This window comes from Anas acuta, chromosome 10, assembly GCF_963932015.1.
Source record: "Anas acuta chromosome 10, bAnaAcu1.1, whole genome shotgun sequence".
Taxonomy (NCBI): domain Eukaryota; kingdom Metazoa; phylum Chordata; class Aves; order Anseriformes; family Anatidae; genus Anas; species Anas acuta.
Window position 1 is genome coordinate 3361900 of NC_088988.1, and position 8191 is coordinate 3370090.

The 8191-nt window shown below is 39.0% G+C and overlaps 1 long non-coding RNA gene across 1 annotated transcript; it reads left to right on the top strand.

Moving 5' to 3' along the window:
* The first annotated feature begins 916 nt into the window (after positions 1-916).
* LOC137861966 (uncharacterized) lies at positions 917-6276 on the top strand. The gene is made up of 3 exons (XR_011099958.1): positions 917-1087; positions 4247-4346; positions 5339-6276. It is a non-coding gene; the product is annotated as an uncharacterized lncRNA (long non-coding RNA).
* The last annotated feature ends 1915 nt before the right edge of the window (positions 6277-8191 follow it).

Below are 8191 nucleotides of genomic sequence, written 5' to 3' on the forward strand. Positions count from 1 at the left end.
GGGACTTACAGTAGGCTTTGCAATGGGTTAACTTTAGATGGGCTTTTCCCCTATAAAGATTGGGTGCAGGAACACTTACCTTTAATTTCTTATCATTTCTGGGGCATAAAATAATTTCATGTGCCATAGATATTTTGTTCCTTCTTTCCTTTTTTAAGTACGTGTTGTAACTAGTGGTGCACAAATGACTCCTTGGTTAGATAAGACATTATGTTTTTATCCTTGGACTATGCCCCCAGGCTTTCAGTAATGCCAGCATCAGCTAAGTTAGCATCTGATTAGTCGTTCTTGCCTCTTACTCAATGTCAGCCTTGATTATGCCTATTAATCTGGCACATTTTTTTGAACTGAGCTATGGACACGATCCTGCCTGATTCTCAGCACTCTGATACTATCACAGCCAGGTAAAGAGACTTAGATTTCTCCAGTTTGAGTGGGTTTTGTATGGGTTAATCACCACTGAAACAGCCATCTATGTAGTCACCATGCTTTCAGCCAGTTGTGGCCCAGATAAAAGATGCTGGGGCTCCTGCTGTTCTCATTTTCAAAATCAGCCCTGAAGATTACTGAAACTTTGCTGAGGGCTGAACAGTTTCTTCTTTTTCCTCTTTTTGTTTTCTTGCATCCATTTCTCAGTCACAGATACACCTTCACTATGATGTATTCAAGGATGGGATGGAGTTTTATTAACCTTGGGAGAAATCTAGCTCGCTTTGAGGTGCCCTCACATCTACTCAGCATCATTCATTATCACAACAAAGCAGACACCTGTCCCAGTAAACCTCTGATTTCTTCCTTTACTTAAAATGATTTAACCTTTAATTAAGAGCAGACCAGTTGGGGAGCTAGGGAGGGATCTCTCTCCAGCTGATCTCAAGCTAGTGTTAGACATATAAATATGCCCAGGAAAGAGGCTGGTAGCAAATAGGAGGGAAGGGTTGGGGAGGGAGGGGGTTTGAGCAGCAAATGTTTCCCAGTTAGGGCCCCTGTGTCCCACACATGGGTCCTAGCAAGTTGCTTTATGAGGTGGGGAAGGGTTTCTACATAAGGGCACTCCCTCAGGGCTTTAGAACTGATACCTGCCTAGGTAAGTTTACCACAATGAGTTGTGTGTTGTAATATCTACATTTTTTTTTCCAAAACGTATTGTTGGTGTTTTATCTCTATATGGAGATAATGATGGTTTGTCTTTTTTTTTCCCTTTTTTTAACTCTGAGACCGGAGATAGCTGGAGAGCGTAGGGAAAATGGAGGAAAAGAAATGTGGAGTTCTGTTTAATATAAGTAATATGTATGTTCAAAGGTAGTGCTCTGGGAATTAATCTATGTGGTTTCTTATGTGTTGTGGCAAGGACAAAGGGCAAGCTCTGACAAGCACATGGTCCCTATAAAACAACAAGCCTATTCCTAGAAATAAAATCAGATGCCTTTGGGAGTTCTTATTAGACAAGATGAAGTGCAGAATAGATAAGAATTCTTCTTAATTAAGTAAGAATACAAAACACTAAGAACATGTTGTCAGAAGCAACACTTCTTTGGCAAGGTAAGTGGTGGGAGAAGAAGTCTGTAAGCTATGGCAGCTTCATGATGATTTGTAGATGCTTTTTTTCAGGGAAAGTGAAACTGCTGCATATGGGGGGAGGTGTCAAAGACACTAAAACTGAGGACAGACACTTTCTATGCAAAATGGTGAGGCAGACTTCAGACCCTAACTGATTCTTTTGGCATGGAAGTATAAGAGTATTCTTCCTTCATTCCTAGAAGCACACTGAAAAGCCCTATCACTAATTTATAGACTTTCTTCACATGAAAAGCAGCAATAATTATATTATTTCCTGAATTTTCAAGTCTTTGTGAGTATATGCTCAACAGTGCTCAGGTGGTTCTCAGATATCAGAAGCATCAGTAGCCCATAGGATTGGATAAAAGCAATCGAATGGCAGAAGTCAGTAAGGCCTTTCTTTTTATGGGTAATGTATAATTAGAAACAGCATGCTGCTGGGATTGTAAGCAGTGTGAAATCATATAATTAGTGTATAATTACAACTGCAGACATGACAAATTTACCCAGACCAGATGTCTACTAGATCAGTTTCCTCTTTTCTTGAAAGCAATTTCTTCTGGTATATAAGACTGCATTGCACTAGCAGCAGAATCTCTTCATGTTATCAGGTATTTCTTATGATCAAACATTTGGCACTGTGACCTTACTGCATGGTGAAGGGCTGCCTGTTCTTCCAGTTGTATTGCCTAAATTGTTTGCAAAGTTAAAAACAGCTTAATACACTTCTTGGCTAGCATCTTTGTTTTTCCAAACAGCATTAGGCCAATTCATTTGCTGTGCTGTAAACTCATTGCATGTTTAAAAATCAGGACAGCAGATGCCCATTAGGAATGTCTGTGTCACCACAGCCTAAACTGAAGGTTGCAAAGTTGAATTATCCATGGGGGAGGCTTACAAGGTTTACAGCTGACAGTTACTGAGATGCGTTTTGTTGTCTTGTTCTTGACGACATTTGGAGAGAGGAGAGCTGCAGAGTTTTCCCCATGGTTTACTCTCACCTTTCATTTGGGGATGTTGGGTTCTGCACAGCATGATGGGCAGGTCAATCACTTTTCAAGATAGTCTCTGAATGCTACAGCCCCCAAAAAAGCTATTCCACACCCAGCTAATATAATTCTCATTGAAACTAATGGCAACCAGCCAACTAACAAACCATTCCCCCCTCAAAAAAAAGTTAGCCAAAGTCCTCAATAAATCTTTGGTTTGGCTTGATGATGGTTTTGCATTAGAGCTCCATTGATTCCCCTGCTGGAAATCCATGCTTCATTTGCCGTGTTTCAAAGACCTTGGGATCCTTGAGTTTAAGCCCAGCAAATCTGGGGTTGTTTAGAGACAGATCAAATTTCTGGAGCTGGACAATGGTCAGCCAGTGAGTCACATCCTGCAGCAGTGAAAAAAACCTGAGTAAGGACATAGGCTTTTTCTCCACAATGCCTTGACAGCATCTGAAGCTGGAGTGGCTTTAACCATCCAGCCTTCCTGAAGTTCACATGATGGATATGGATGTGATAGATGATGTGATAACATTGAATAACATCACCCATAGAAGGATAATATCCACCCATATAGGAGGATACCCTCCCTGAAGGAGGAACAGTTCCACTGAAGGTGGAGGGTACCACAGTACCTACAACACAGAAAGCTCTGGCCATGGTATTTTGAATGAAATGGTTAGAAAAACAATAACTAAACATTCTGTTTTTTTTTTTCCTATTTTCTTCATTCCTTTGTAATTAATCAACTTCAAAACCAGCAGATGCTTCTAAGACTGAGGAATTTGCTAGAACAAGTGTTGTACCTGACAAAGGGATCCTTTGGTATGCTCACAACCAGGTAGCTCTGCTCCTGTGGCTGGAGGTGACCCAGGATGGGTACTTGTCTGCTCTAGCAAACACTGAAGATAAAAATGCACAGTTTTGGATATTTTGAGAAAATAATCTGCATCACCAGCAACTTGTATGTATGTGCTGAAGTGAGCCTTGTGAATCTGCTACCACAAACTGCTACTGGTTATTACAAACCAGTATCCCAGTCCTCCAGCACCTTCCCATGTTCATACTTCCAGCTGTTCAGAAAGGACAGACACTTCTCTTGTGTGTGTGTGTTGGGGGGGAGAGCCTACAGGTCTCAGGTGCCATCACTAGTGCACACAGGAGCAGCATAGCCAACACAGAAGCTCAAGGACTTGAGCTAGGCTCCCTGGAATGCTGGTTACATGAGCCAATCTCTGGCAGTAATTTTTCCATTGGTACCACATCTCCTTAGCACACAACCAGGAGCAGAAAATCTAGATGTAAGGATTTGGACTTCCACCTCCCTTTCTCTTCAAATGAACTTATTTTGGTTTGCTGCTGCCAAACACATTCATTTAGTAATTACTTATTTTGCTTTTAGACTAATTAAATTCAATCTTCCATAGTAACCCTTTAGGGAAAATAGAAAGTTGAGCAAGCTTCAGTAAGTATGCTGAAACAATTCCCTTAGGATAATTTAAGGATAATTTAAAGATCAAACAACAAAAAATGCAAAGACCTTTCTGGGGTCAGGGTGCTTTTTCCACCAGGCGTGAATGATGGATTCTTGTCTTTACAAATCATCAAACATAAATCACAGAACCCATACTGGCCAATGGCTTCAGGTCAGTGAACTTATTAAATTCTCAATTATTTTTTTTTTATTTCAGTGATGTATTGACTGTTCAACACAGCTGAAACCTGTACTGGATTTGGGGAATAAATCTGAGGTGTTTTACGTTCTTGCAGTGACCAAGGGTTAACCTGAAGGTTTGTTCTGTCTGAGTTCATGTGACTTTTGTTCTTGGAAATGGTGCGTTTGGCCAAGGCCAGGTCTTCTGAAGCGCTAAGTGCTCATTTAGGTTTCTAAATATGAAACAGCCTGAATTTCACATCTGTTGAGAAACAGGAGCTCCCACTGGGAATAATAACTGTATTTGTAGATATCTTCATGTAGCCACAGGCCATTCATGCAACTGTGTCCCCTGTTTTGGACACCTGAATAAAATCTCATTTCCTGGCCTACATGGGGGTCTTCTGGAGTTTGATGCCCTTTGCAGACTTGTCCCTTCTTGGCAAATGCTTCATAGCAAACACCTGATGCCTGCATACACCAGTTTGCATTTAGTTTTGCTCCAGAAGCAGCAATAATTTCTCAGAAACAGGAAATGTTTCCAATATTTTTCAAACTTCAAATTTTTCTCTCATTGAAAAATACTTCTATTGAGGGAATTCTTTGGAGAAATTACAGAGAACTTCTTGTTTCTTCTCTTTACTTGAAAAAGGTCAATTGGTCAACACTTGAAATCAATTATAAAGGAAAGGGAACAAGCTTCTTTGTTAAATACCTTTTGGGGCAAAGAATGTTTGTTGATTTCAAAATGACTGTTCATTTCAAATTGAAATGAAAGTTTATTGAAGTTTAAAAGTCACAGAAGAAGGGAGTGAAGTTTAAATATTTGGTAGTGAACCAAATGAAATGTACTAAAAGGACGGAAAAAAAAACAGTTATTACTGTTTGGAACTGTCAACCATGGTACAGCTTCTGATTAACATTTGAGGCTGATGGTAAGTTGCTTTCTATAAGTGGAAAGTTATGTCCCATGTAGCAAACCCCATAACTATTGGGGTACAGCATGTTAGGTCTGAAATTATAAGGGTTTCAGAATAGATTGTATCTGATACCATCAGTTTATGAATGATATTAAAATGTTTGTGAAACTCTAGCTCACTCACCATGTAACATTTTAATGAATTTACAGTATGTCCTGTTTGGATATGACTTGTCACAAAGTCCCCTGTTTGACAGGGAGATGATCTTTTTCCACCTGCTTTCTATGAAGACGATAAAGTCTGACTAAAGCAAATACCTGAGCCTGAACAAGAGCTGGCAGCAGAAGAGGAGCCAGGGAGATGGGAGCAACATTACCTCACCTGATGCTGCTCAGAGTAGGCATGGGACTCATCTGGAGAGCACCACTGCCTGTGGGCAAGATTTTGGCTTTTCTTGCTGAAAACGACATGCCATTAGTCAGGAGTAACCAACCTTGAAAAGCGTATTTGCTATGACTCCCATCTCCCCTGTGAACGACATTCCTGCTGCTTCAAGTTTTTTTGGTTGCAGTGTTGACACTTCTTCAGATCTGTCATTAGCTTAGCTGAAGAGAAAACAGAAACGCTATTCAAGACCCAGATCCAATGTGGGAGGTTAGGAGTGCAAATTCTCACTTCACACTGAAAGCACGATGAATGTTTTATGTTACTGTTGTTCTTTCTATTTTAGGGGATGCCTTTATTATTTTATAAGCCCCTTGCTGTCATATAAAGCATCTTTTTTAAGGTAATCTACTGAAATCATGCTCATATAACTTAAAATTAGATCTTTCACATTGCTAAGAATTAGTCTGGCAGTTCTTAGATTTTTGCTTGTACTGTATAAATTTCTCCTTCTGGTTTTAAAGGTATCTAACCTTGATTTTTTTTTTTATGTATTTTAAGACTTCTGTGGTGAAATCTGATTCAGCTTTACACCATGAGTACTCCAATTTCTCTCAAATCCACGTTTTCTGGTTGTAAGCTGTTGATTCCACCCTCACTCTGCATCTTCACATTGTATTTTCATTACATGTGATAAAGATCAAAAGATTTTTGGCTTGGTTCCAGAGGATTGTTAAGAATATAAACTGACCTGTGATTGAGATCAAGTGAATCATTGTCTGTGTTCCAGTAAATAGGGGAGTTGAAAGCAAGTTTCTTACCTGGAAAATCATGCAGCATTTTTGGAAAGTGGTTTTGGTTTCTCTTCTTGACCCCTAGACTTCCTAGCCTTGCCATTGTGCAGACAAATTAATAGCTCAGAACAAATACAGAATTCCTCCAAAACACTTGTTTCAGTGTTGTTTCCTAAGAAAACACTTAGCAATATCATTTTTTGTGATTGTTTCTCTAGTTTCCCTTCCCTCTATATTTTTTTCTCTCATCCTTCTAACGGTGAGCCTTTCCCACGGGGATTGTCCCTTTCTCTGGGACATTACAAGACCTAATTTGATTGGGCTCTGCCAGTAATGATGGATTATCTTAACTGGTTGTTGTACCAAAATTAATGCAGCTTGGGGGTCAATATCTGAGAGTCTTAATGGATAACATTAAAGAGAAGCCAATAAGAAAAATGGAAAGAAAAAAAAAGCTTAACCTAAGGAACTGGACAATGGGAGCATCCCCTGTTTTATCTGCTTTTAAAACAGGAAATGAGGAAACACAGTCCTTAGGAATCAGTACCTCTCTCCCTCTACAGAAGTACATCCAAAAGTAGTCGTTATAAACCATTCGTCTCAGCTAGACATTGAAAGATAGGAAAAAGTATCATCAGCAAATATTTAATCCAGCAGTGTCATTCAGTAGCTTATCCTGTGGTTCCTTCACGATCCAAAGCTCTGAGTAACAGTGTTCCAATCTCTGTGAATGCTGGAAAGAAATACTGGCATCAGTTGGGGTGCATATTTCTAACCTTATAGTCTTTAGCATAGTCCAGTGCATCTATGAGCTCTACTAAACCATCACTCCTACATCCCATGAGGATGTTTTCTTATTTCTAGTAGGCATAGCTTTAAAAAAAAAATGCTTTATTGACTATGAAGAAATATGATATAACGTAGTGATTCAACAATACCCGTAAACCAAGAAGTGGTTGTTCATAAAAATTACTGTGTACAAGATACATCTTGCTCAACTCTTGAAGTTTCAGGATTATTGCATTCACCTACAGGCAGATATGTTCTGCCTTCCTCATCCAAACTGAGAACCTATTTTAAAACTTTTTGGAACAAATTCAGACAAATTTTCTTTCTTAAAGATTCTCACACCAAAAAAAATGTGGTAAGTAAACGCAGTGACGTGTTGGAAAGATGTTTTTTGAGTTTAAATTGGAGAAATTATTGTAAACATCAAGCTATATTTTCCCCATAATATTCATTTTTGAATATTTCAGTCTCTTCCAGACTACTTTATTCATAATTGCTGTTCTCTTAGACTAGTGGGAATAGTAAAAGAAAGTGACTCTTTACTGAGTGACAAATACATCCATATACAAAACTCCTAGTTTTTCAGGTATTTTCAGGAAGTTATAACCCCTGATAACTCTTTGCAGACCGCAGAGATGAATAATATTTGTGGATGCATTTTTGAGGCTACTAAACTGGAGAGGTGTTTGTGGCTGTGGGCTTTACCACTCACACAGAGAAGTATGTTTTCCTTATATCTGTCATACAGGCTATATTTTGCATATGTCTTTAATTAGACCGATTTCATATCTTAAAGAGTATGTGACATCAAATAAATAATTTAGAAACTGGAATTAACCATCAAAAGAGAGGGTCAAAATAAGCTCATAGCAGAGTTTTTAACAAATCCTCTGAACCCAAATGCATAGCAAACGTCACATCAGGGACAGACCCTACATGCATTTTATGCCATCAATCAGTTTATGTAACTGCGGGTCATGCTGAAGCACGTATTTTATAAGGGAAAAATATGGAAATGGTAGGTTTTTGCAGGTCATAATCTGATCCACTTAGCCCTGTAAGACTGCATGGATTCAAAAAGCACTCAGATCTAAC